At 35.1% G+C, this 12,746-nt stretch overlaps 2 pseudogenes; both read right to left on the bottom strand.

Moving 5' to 3' along the window:
• Positions 1-1,196: 1,196 nt before the first annotated feature.
• Positions 1,197-2,059, bottom strand: LOC131395380 (olfactory receptor 8K1-like; annotated as a pseudogene).
• A 4,306-nt stretch (positions 2,060-6,365) lies between these two features.
• On the bottom strand, positions 6,366-7,305 carry LOC131395379 (olfactory receptor 8K5-like; annotated as a pseudogene).
• Between the last annotated feature and the right edge of the window lie 5,441 nt (positions 7,306-12,746).

Here is a 12,746-nt window from a genome sequence, read left to right as displayed (position 1 = left end):
TAGTTAAATTTTTTCTTTTTGTGGTAAGAACACCTAAGATCAACTCTCTTTAATAAAGTAAATTCCAGTACATTAAAAAAGAGAAAACATAAAATTCATGTGTCAGGGATAAAGAGATTCTGGTTCATATTCTGATGTAATTCCCCACAATTTTCAATTTGAATACTAGGGTAGATTGAAACAAGTATGATTGGGGTAGTGTATATATTTTTAAAAATCTAAAAAATGCCTATTCAAATCAGGAGAATAATAAGATGTAAGGAATCTGTGCATTTGCCGAATGATTATACAACCTGAATGAAGCATTGTGTTAGCCCAGAATCCATGCAAAATATTGTCACTGTGTATAAAAGCTCATGAAGGAGTCAAATAGACATGAAAGAAAATGCAATTAACCCTTGAGTGTATCACTTATCTTTAATATTTATCACTGCTATAGATTTTTCAAAATATTGATATCATTCCAGTAGGTGACCAGATAACTCGTTTATTTTGACTTCGCCAATCCAAAGTCAGCTTGTTTATCAAGAGCCTATCATAAACTGAAATTAGCTATAGTGTGGAGATCTGTCAAGGGGGACCCACAATTAGCCAATATTTTTCTCATGGTTCCTAATCAAAAATTTTCCCAATGCCCACTCTATCCTTGAGATATAAAATATTAATTCACTCTGATTGTTTATCTCATTTTGAGGTGGCACAATTCATTTTCTATTTAGCCTAGATTCTTGGATCAGTATTTTCACGTAATGTTATAATCACACATTTACTTATTTTGTCTCCTATGGAGTCTACATGGTCTTCATGGTTCCATCTTATTTATCTTTAACATGCAGTGACTGCTATAAAATATATATTACTAATTTTCTGGTTAATTTTGCTCTATTGTGAGTATTTAAGACTTTTTTACCTCAGCAAGTCTATCCACCAAAAATTTAGTATGATTTGCCTTATTTCTAAATAAAATAGGTACCAATATGACTTTGAAAATCACTTGGGACTTATATTACCTGGCCGCTATATTTATTTATTCTACTCCAGTTGAAAAGAGTACATTGAGATATAAGAGGAAATGTTTTATCTAGAAAAAGAGGAAAAAAATATAGTAAAATACTCCCACTTTTTGATGCCATAAAGGGTCTGAAAAAGGATTAAACAAAGATTTTTGAGCCCAGCTTTGCAATTGAATATTAAGATTAAATTAAAAGGGAATTTTTGCATAGATTAGTTAAATTTGTCTTCAGAGCATCTTTTACTTCCTTGTTCCTTAGGCTGTAAATCAATGGATTCAGCATAGGGCCATTTTATCAATATCAAAAGTATGGCTGGATTTGGGTTGCAGGTAAGTAAACAATAAAGTTCCATAGAACAAAACCACCACTGTCAGATGGGAGCTACAGGTGGTGAAGGCTTTGTGCCTACTCTCAGTTGAGTTCATTCTGAAAATGGCAGCAAGAATAAATATATAAGGTACGAGAACAATCAAGAGGGAAGAGAGAAAATTACAGCCCGAAAAGACCAAAATGATCAATTCTAATTCATGTGTGTCACAACAAAGCATGGATATCAGAGGGAGGCTGTCACAGTAAAAATAATTGATGATGTTAGAGCCACAGAAGGACAAGTTAAATAACTTAATGGTGAGAAATAGTGACAACAACGTGCTGTAGAGATAAGGAGTCAGTACCAGCCCCCAACATGCTTTCTCTGCCAGGATGACCACATAGAGAAGAGGTTTGCAGATGGCTACATAGCGATCATAGGCCATCGCTGATAGAATAAACAGTTCAGCGATGATGAAAATCTCAAAGAATGTCTGCTAGGTGGCACACCAATTGTAGGAAATTGTATTTTTGTGAAGAAGTACATGGGGGTATGTAGCTTGGAGTCCAAATGGGTCAAGATAACCATGGCCAGATTACCCATCACTGTGACCAAGCATATGACGAGGAAGACTCCAAAGAGAGGTGCCTGCAGCCCAGGGTTGTCAGTGATCCCCATGAGAATAATCAGTCACCTTGGTCACTGCAGTATGATTCTGTTTCTCCATATAGTTCATCTTAGTGACCTATGCAAGGTATCAAATCAATAATTATTATATTTAGGATGCTATCTTCTAAGAGAATTTAAAACATACATATAATGATATATGAGATATAGAGACATTTTGTCTCAAGTTATAAATAGAGACTCCTCTTCCCATCAGGCCAAAGCTACACATACCTGGACTCACATTGTAGTGTAAGTGCCTGAAAATTAGCTTTTTTGAATATAATGTAAGTGCCTGATATTAAGCTTCTGATTGCCACGGCATCCATTTCAAAGATATTCATCTCTAATAAACACATTGCCAGCTACACTATTAGATAAAGAGGCAGGCTGCTCCACTCATGAACTTCCCCTTTTAGAAATCACTGGGTGACCTAGATAACTGACTGCTTGCATGGCCCTGCTCTTCCCTTCCCATGCATTAATTCCTGCTCTTATGTTTTAAATTCACTAATAAAAAGTAAACCCAGTGCAAAACCCTCGGCTCCCACCCTCAACCCTAATAAAGACAGAACCCTATGTTCACACTCTCTCTCTCTCTACCCGCAACCTCGCTGTGTGGCCTCAGGCATGCTGTGCACCCTCCAGGATCTGGGTAATAAATCTTGTTTGTTCATGGTTCCCTGATTGTCATTGCTGAGGCATGTCTTATAATCATAAGAACCATGAGGGCCACAACATTGTCTAGCACACGTTGTCTAGCCACAATATTGTATCTGGTTGGGGGAAATGTCTCTGGGGGCTCACCACAGCTAGTACAGGCCAAGTTGAGTACCCCCAGGCATTCCTAGCTGACAGCATCACTTTCCATAGGCTGAGACTGATACAAAACACACATTCATTGAAACTTTGGTAAAGTAGGCTTTAAAAGGGGCAAGATAGGCAGCCAGCTCTGTGGCATAGTAGTTAATTTCAATGTGCTCCACCTCAATGGCCTGGATTTGGATCCTGGGCACGGGCCCACACCATTCATCAGCCATGCTGTGGCAGTGACCCACACACAAAATAGAGAAAGATTGACATAGATGTTAGCTCAAGGCCAATCTCCCTCAAGCAAAAAAGTGGAAGATTGGTAACAGATGTTGGCTCAGGGTGAATCTTTCTGAGCAAAAAAATATACAAACAAAATAAATGAAATAAAAGGGCATTTTGGAGTGGTTGTTTTGACACAGCTACTATGATCTATTTCTTTTGACCCAAAGAAAACTTAAGTGTGTCAAAAGACCTCTCCATTATATTTCAGCTTTTTAAAATTTTCAAGTAATTTGTAAAACAAACATCTACACCTAAACTACAAACCTTAAATAATTGACTATCATCAAACTTGTTTAAAAGCAGCAAGACATAAATAGAAAGTCTTTCTAAACTGTTGGAGTGACGAATCACGTAGTGATTAGGAAACCTCTGACCGTTAAATAGATGTTTCTATACTTCTCACTATAAGTTCGGCTTGTTTGCCCAACACAAAATCTAACGCTATAATATGTTCACTTTAGAATTTTGTTATTAATATCCTGTCCACATTTGCCACAACTGTCATTTCTGCCTATTGAATCACTTCTAATGATCTTCCAATCATACACCCCTCGTCTGCATAAAAAGGACTTGGCCATTCTGATGATTTATGAACTCTTAATGGAGATTCATGTAGAGGCCCAGCAGGAAGAGTACAAATGACTGTCAAGCACCGATAGAGAACTCATTATATACCAGGCACTTTTCTGAGCACTTTACATGTGTTAACTCATATGATCCACACAATAACTATAGGAAGTAGATAGTGTTACCCTCTCCATTTGAGAGTTGAGGAAACTGAGGCACAAGGCGTTAAATAACTTAACCAAAGTCACTCAGATAGTAAGTGGTGGAGTCCAGATTCAAACAAAATCATTCTGTCTTCAAAATATATTCTCATAAACATAAGACAGAGGTCTGAGGCCTCTCCATTAAGGTCACCCTGAGCAGACAGGAAACGGAAAGTGGGACAGGAGATTCACCAGGTAAATAAGGATGGACAATGACCCTTGTTAGAATAGACGACTGAAGCTGTAAATGTATTTGAAAACTAAGATCTAAATGCACAGCACAGAGTATCAGGGACTCTCTCACAGGTCTGTCCCACACATTAATCCTCTTGATGACAGAATAGTATATAGCAAAGGAAGAACCTGTTCTTCAGAGCATAATATCCTCCAAGATCTTTGGTGATGATCCAGTTTAAGCTATATGCCCTGAGAAATTTTCCAAGACCGATCCTTCCTACTCACCTTAGTAGAGAATCTACTTGGGTTTGCCGTTGTTTTAATCTTTATCAGTTGTTGCAGAATGGATATAAGTTTTTCTCTACCCCTTTGAGACTCATTTTGTGGAAACTTTAATCTGTTTCAAGGGTAAACAAATTGCACATAATTAGCAGAGAGAGAATGCTTTGGTTAAATGTTAATTATTCTCAGAATGTCCCATTAAGAAAAACCAAAATTATTTCATGCCTGAGTCTAACTGAATAAATAAATTATGTGATATCACTAAACACTGGAAATCATAAATATGTCTTTGTGGGCATCTCAGTTACACAATATCATGCACATATTAGGTATATTATACACACACACACAACATGTGAGTAAACAAAAGAATGACTTTCTAGAAAAAGATTATGCAATATTTGATAATACAACATCCATTGACCAAGGATATTTTTGTTGGATATATAACTATAGGTGGACATAAGACAACACCTTATAACTTGTATTGTTTCTGCCAATAAATCAATGATAAATCTTTTCTTCATCTCTTCATAAACTATGTTTTAGCCCAGTTTTTAATGATTTCTCTTTGTCATTGATTTTCAAAAAGTTGATTGTGATGTGTGTACGTTGGCATAATTTCCTTTCTACTTATTCTGCTTAGAATTACTTTAGCTTTTTCTGTTTCTGGAATTATAGTTTGTTTCTTTTTAACTAATTTGGAAAAAATTCTGGCCAGCATTTCTTCCAACGTTTTTTCTGCCCCATACAGTCTCTTCTTTCTATTTGGACCTACACTTACATGTACAGTGTGTAGCTTGTTATTGTTCTACAGATCACTGAGACTATTTTCACAGTTTTCCTTCAGTATTTTGTTTTCTTTCTGGCGTCATTTTGGGTAGTCTTTACTGTGATATGTTTAAATGTAGTTCTTTCCTTTTCAGTGTATATTTTGCTGTTACTTTCATTCAATAAATATTTGTTCATATTCAACATTGTACTTTAATCTCTACAAGTCCCATCTGGTTATTTTTTAATTTTTCTACTGTCTCCTCAAAATGTTAGTGTTTTCTTAAATCATTCAGTATATTGAACATATTTATAATCTGTTTTAAAGTCTTTGGCTGATAATTCTATCATCACTGTCGTTTAAGGATCTCCTTTAATCATCTCCTGGGTGACAGCACATGTTCTTGCTTGCTTTCAGACATGTTTAGTGTTTGTGGCTGGATGCTGAATATCGTAAATTTTATGTTAATAAGTGCTTTCTTCTGTCTTCCTAAAAGAATGTTAAATGTTTTAAACAAGGATCAGTTTGCTCTTTTTCAGACTTGTTTTCAAACTATATGAGTAGGGGTCTGTGGTAGCTTTTACTTCTATGATCTCTACTGGATGCCCAAGTGTTGAACGATGACGCTCTACTCGGGCTTCTTGGAACTCTAATGTCTTCCTGCTCTATATGATCTCTGGAATTGTTCAGCTTACAATTCCATGATCAGTCTTTTATCAGCCTTGTGGACCTTCACTGTAGACATGCCCAAGTTAGGGTTCAGGCACAAACTCAAGGAGATCTTGTAATGTAATTACTTTCAATGCAAATGAATTAAATTCTCCAAAGGCAGAGATTGGCAGAATGGATTTAAAAAAATCATGATCCAACTATATGCTGTCTACAAGAGACTCACTTTGTTTACCTTTTTGTTTTAGGTTCACAAAATACAATGAAAACAAGATTGAAAAGATACGTGCTTTAAAAGTACTGACAGAAGCAAACGTAATTTACTGATGTAGAGCTTAATAAGTGTGTCCTTTGGGAGAAATGAGAGGTTCTGTGGGATCACTAAAGGAAACATTGAGTCAAAAATAAGGAATGTTGGGGACAGAGTGACAGTTAATTGATTTCTAAAATATGAGAATTAATTTGCCTGAATATAAAGGGACCAATCTATTTGCACATTATAATTAGTTTTGCTCTGGAGGCAAAAAGAATGTAATTATATCCATGAAAAATATTATCAAGTGACGTATGCCTTTATCATAGTTTATTAGAACAACATTCCATATTGAATATTAGATACAAAGTTTGCATTGATTCTTAAAGACTCTGTGGAAGGCATTTTTACCTTTTTGTTCCTTAAACTGTAGATCAAGGGATTAAGCATGGGGATCACTAAAGTGTAAAACACAGAGGCCACTTTATCAGTATCAAAGGAATGAGTGGATTTGGGCTTCGTGTACCTAAACAGTAGAGACCCATAGAATACAACCACCACCATCAGATGAGAAGCACATGTGGAGAAAGCTTTTTTCCTGCCCTCTGCAGAATGCATTTGAAATATGGCTATCAGAATGAGTATGTAGGACACTAGGACTACCAGGAGGGAAGAGATCAAATTCAACGCTGAAAATCGTATGATCAATGATTCTATTTTTTGTGCATTTGAGTAGAGCGTAAGTAACAAGGGAACATCATCACAATAGAAATAACTGGTGACGTTAGAGCCACAGAAGGTCAATGTAAAAATCTTGACAGTGAACATTAGAGCCTGAAAGGTGCTATAGAGGTATGGAATGCCTACCAGTACATGACAAAGTCTCTGGGACATGATAACATGGTAGAGCAAAGGGTTACAGATGGCCTGAAAACGGTCATAGGCCACGGTGACAAGATGAAAAATTCACTGATGATGAACATAAGAAAGAAAGCCAACTGTGTGGCAAATGCATAATAGGAAATGGTATTTTGCTCCACAACAAAATTTACCAGCATCTTGGGACAAATGACAGTAGCATTACCAAGATCAATGAAAGCCAGGTGTTTGATAAAAAAACACATAGGTTTATGTAGGTGAGAATCCACCTGGGTCAAGATGATCATACTCAGATTGCCCACGACTGTGATTGTGTAGATGATGAGGAAGATCCAAAAGAGGGGAACCTGCAGCTCAGGCCGCCTTGTGACTCCCATCAGAATGAATTCTGTGAGCAGTGTTAGATTCTGTTGGCCCATTTAATCCAGTTAGCTCTTCTGGGAAGAAACAGAGAAGTTGTTAATAGCTTTCATGTAGTGCCGTCTAAACAAATTATATTTGTAGACAGAATGGAGATTTTTCTTCATACTAAGGAGTAGAAAAATAATTCCCATATCTGATTTTAAAACTAAAATAAATGATAGAATATTCTACTTTCCAAGGAGAGAGATCCAAATGAAACACATGTACCATTGTGACAGATTAAACTCTGGGTAGACTCAGCAATGTTTGGAACATATGCATTGATTTAAAAAAGCCATATAGGAATTAATATAGAAATATTAGACTTTATGTTCTGTACGCAATGGCATAATAAGTTTTCTTTACTACACTTCCATTTTTGTCTGAGAATTCTTGTGGAATTTTGATATTCTTAAAGAGACAGGCAGAGATAATGTAAAGCTAATTAAGTTTATAATTTAAGGCCCTTCATTTGTACTTTCAAGGCCCTGGGTGGGGTCTTAGCAACAAACTCACAAAGAGATATATCTTTGTAAAAGTTGCAAATGTAAAATATTTTAACCTTGATCCATTAAGTTCACTTTCTCTTTCCATTTCAACTTTTGCTCCATCACACTTCAACTAATGCCGGGATGCCCTGGCATGTCTGCAGGCATTTGTAGGGACCAGCTAAGGGAAGATTGAGTCATTTGATATTTACTGGGTATGTTTATACAATTCAAAATCCATGATATTTATCATTGAATAATGCTATGTATTTTGGTGTAGGAATGGCTTCTAAGAACACTCCTGTCTCCCGATATGCTGAGATGTGTACGGAATTTCATTAATAAAAATATTATATTCATAAATTTTATGATGTTTGTGGGTATTAGTTTGTTTAAAACTGAATCTTTAAAATTCTTTTTCCATTCTAAATAAATATTCACATTTATGCCTCAACTTATATGTACAATTTTATTGCTTTTTCTGAAAAGAAAATCCTCAAATTAGTATAAGCTTCAAGATGCATAAGATCTGGATCCATTCCTGCTAAAATATATGGTTTATATCAATACCCAGGGATTTTGAATATTTAATTTTGTATTCTTTAATTCCTTTAAATGCTTATTTATATGCATAAATTAATTCCTCCACTGTGGATATGATAGGTATATAAGCCATTTAAAATAAGTATTTGAGCATTCATTACATCTTACATTATTTTCAACTTATTTCTCAAGTTGTACAATGAAGTACATATAGAGTATAACACTGTGATTTTCATATTTTTCAGTGATAAGTACAGCTCTCTCCATTTCATAAAATTTACATGGAAAGTCAGGAAAACAAAGTGGAACTGCTCTGATTAAAGATAGTGAAGCTGCTTTAGCTTAATCCATTTGTATTTTATTTCTCTCACATTCAGTTTCTCCTCAACAAAAATCTGGAACTCTGTGAGCATGATTTCCAATTGGAGGAGTGATTGTAGTTCAAAATGTCCGTTAAAATACAAGATAAAATTACTATAATGTAATGTAATGCTCAGCTTTAGCCTGCACTGCTGTCAAGTAGAAACTTCTGGAAGCCTACCACAAGGTCCAAACCTACAGTTTGCAGCAGCTGAATCTGGTCCCACCCTGTGGCAGTTGGCAGAATTCTAGGATCTGCTAATTTTGGGTGTTGATTTAGCCAGTCCATCCAGGAAACGGGGATGGCGAGGAAGGCTCTACTGGAGATTGGTGAGCCACTGCTACCCCTCTTTCCTAGTTGACGTTGTCTGCTGTTTCTCCATTGAGTCCCACTCTGCTCTCAGGTCCCTTCCTCTTTCACAAATAAGAACCGAGTGTTGCAAAGCCTGTTATCATGGGTTTTCCTGTAGAATATGAGATACACCGGATTAAGCAAAGGAATTCAGAATTCCGGTACCAATCCCACCACTTTGAAGTCTTCAGTGCTTTGCTAAGAATTATTCTAGTGTTTATTGTCTTTTATCTCCATTTTCACTGTCAGTTATTATCTCCTTCTCCCGTTCAAGACGTCTGGATTCTTTCCCCACGCTCACTCTTCTTTTTTTATTTCAATTTTTATCTGATTGTGGTAAGAATGCTTAACATGAGCCCTACCCTGTTAACAGATTTTTAAGTGTACAATAGAGTATTGTTAACTATAGGCACAATGTTGTACAGCAGATCTCTAGATCTTATTCATCTTGCATAACTGAAACTTTAGACTTGTTAATTAACAACTCCCCATAAGATTCAGCAATCCCATTTCTGGGTATTTATTGAAAAGAATTGCTATCAGGATCTTAAAAATATAGTAATACCCAGCACTTTCTTTTTATTTGGAAAAAGATGTCTCTGATTAGTTTTGAACATCTTGATATATTCATTTTAAATAGTTCCATTTAGGGCTAACCATTAGAGGAGACAAAATACAAGAAGGATGCAAAGGGACGACTGAGTTTTTCAATCTTAAGACATGGTGATATCAGTTAGGAATTATTTGAGGTTCAGGGCTTTCTCCATAACTTGTAAAAATCATTCTATTTATTTGTCAGTCTACTCAATCAGTTTGTAATGTCCATTCTGAAAAAACCAACCTGAGTAGTAAGCAACCAGTAGGGAAAATAAGCAAACAACTAAAAAATCTATATGTTCAGGCATGGGAGTTTATCTTGATACATAGGGATATATATATCCTTATATTAAAATTATTTGCAGTTTATAAAATATTATGTGCATAATAAATATCTTAAAATATTATTTTCCAAATATTGCATTAGGTATATTTATATAAAAGAATATTTATCAAATATTACATAGGACATATACTACAAATTATTTGTTGCTTATCTGAAATTCAAATGTAGCTGGGCATTCTGTATTTTATCCACAAATCCTAATTGTAATAGTTTTTAATAAATGAAATTAGTGATGATTTTTTCAGACATTTCTAACTTCCTCTTCACTTGCAATATCCAAATGCTACTACCAACATTCACAAATCCAATGAATCTATGACATCTAGTGAACTCATGGGATTGAATGCCCTAAAAATCCCATACCACTCCAGGGAACCCAGTTAACAAAGGAGATAATGAATTTTTATGGTGTAAAGAATCCACTGTCAATGACCATAAGAGTGTCCACGGTCAGAAGCCAGGAATCATGGGAAATTACCAACACCCAGGTGCTAACCTAAATCAACAACAATTCCTAGTCACTCAACTTTAATGAAGAACTGGATTTTCTTCTCCCAAACTACTCTTACTTTTTCTTTGGGTAGGGAGAATTTATACTTCTCCTCTCTCTTTGTGATGCTCTGTGAGGAAGTAGCATGTAATTTATTCAGATGATTATGCTCAAATCGTATGAAAGATTTTTAAAAATTGCCTTTTTGTGCCTGCTAATTATGCAAAACACCCTACATGTTCCCTAGTGAGAAGATGTGAGGGACAATTCAAGCAAATGAACAAAACAACATAAATGATGCAGTTCCGTGGAGACCTACATGACGTAAAGGTACTCACTCACACAGAGTCAGTGATTAAAGTTAACAGTGGAAAACACTTTGACATCAGCTTTATCCCAGTGAAACTGGAGCAGTTGCAAAACTGTAAATGACATTATTATCATCACATAGAACTTTTCATTTAGATTTATTGTTCCAATAAAAATAAGTAGTAAATACTGTGTTTGAAACATATCATTTAACTTTGTGAGATAGATATTACTATTCCCATATTCAGAGGACACCAATCTCAGATAAATGATGTAATTTGCCCAAAGTCACATGATCTATAACTAGAAGATTTAATATTAATGCTCATCTTTAAGTGAGTTATATATTTGCCTTGTTCTTTCATATGGTGAACCCATAACAATTACTGTGTTACTATATGTATTACTATAATGAGTGTCTCAAATGCAGTGTCTCCTGAGCTGAGATCCCATCACTCTTAAATAATGTTCAGTACAACTTCATTGGGAGTAAATCTAATATAAGGTAGTACATTCCATCTCTCATAAATTTTCCCTATGTCTTCTTTCTCTATAACTTCATGTATAAGAATTGAGGAAAATTCACATACAGATAAACATGGATCTAAATGGTAGAAATTGATATGTTTTGAAAAATGTATTTCCTTTGTTCCTAATACCTAAATCAAGATATAGAATATTTTCAACACCAAAGAAAATTCCCTACTGCTCTATAAACCCCACACCGTAGGCCACTCCAACTGTAAGGAAATTTTCCTCCTACCGTACCCCTCAAACAATATCCTCCTCCTACTCCCAGCAACTACCACTCTGGTTTCTACTCCTAGACCTATTTTCCCTGTTTCTGAATTTCTTAAGTGGAATCACACAATACTTACTCTCAATCTGGCTTCTTTGACTCAGCCTAGTGACTTTGAAATTCATCCATGTGTTTATATTGCTGAATGATATTCCACTGCATAAATATATCACAATTTATTAACTATTCTCTTATTGATGAAACGTTTAGTATGAACACTCCTATTAAGTATATTTGTGAACATATGCATTAATTTCTCTTTGTTATAGATCTAAGATTGGAATTACTAGATCATAGGGCAAATGTATGCTTCACTTTATAAGAAACTGCCAGCTTTCAAAACTTATTATATCATTTTCCATTACTAATAGCTAGGTATGAGAGTTTCATTTTTTCCACATCCTTGCCAGTATTTGATGTGGACATTTAAAAAATTTTTAAATTAATTTTATTTATTTAATTTGTTATTAATTTAGAAATGGAAATTAGTGTAAAATGATATCTCATTGTGATTTTAGTTTTTATTTACCTGATGACTAGTGACAATGAACACTTTTCTATGTACTTGTTGGTCATTCACATATCTTCTTTGTAAAGTGTACTTTTGCCATTTTAATTTGGATTGTTCTTTTATTACTGAAATTTAAATTTTTTTTATGTATGTTTTAGGTAAAACTACTTTTCCATATTTTCTTGTAGAAGTTTTATTGTTTTGACTATTATGTTCAGTTCTTTGGCTCAAGATCTTGCAGTGATACAAAGAGGATTTGTGCTATCACTAAGGAGAGCAGAAAACTTTCCCCCACCTGAGAGCTCCACATATGAAAACAGATTTAGATGCAGGGACGGAGTGGGTAGGGGAGGCCAGAAAGCTAATAAAGCCACAACCCAAGGTACACAGAACTGTCCTAAAACTGAAAAGAAAATAGAAGATCCACAAACCAGTATCTATTACCACTTCAAAGTTTGCTCTAATTTTCTTGTACATTTGTGTGTCAAGGAATTTTGGATTCTATCTTGGACAATGTGAATTTTGCTGTGAAGATGCCTGAATTCTGTTATATTCTTCTTAAGAGTGTTGATTTTATATTTTCTTTTTCTTATTTTAGCAGGAGATTAACATAGTTTGACTCAAACTGCAAATTTTGTCTCATGGTGTGCAAAACAAATGTCA

Source organism: Diceros bicornis, chromosome 31, assembly GCF_020826845.1.
Source record: "Diceros bicornis minor isolate mBicDic1 chromosome 31, mDicBic1.mat.cur, whole genome shotgun sequence".
NCBI classification, from domain to species: Eukaryota; Metazoa; Chordata; class Mammalia; order Perissodactyla; family Rhinocerotidae; genus Diceros; species Diceros bicornis.
The sequence above is the reverse complement of the archived record's forward strand: the minus strand, read 5'-3'. Positions and strand labels throughout refer to the sequence as shown.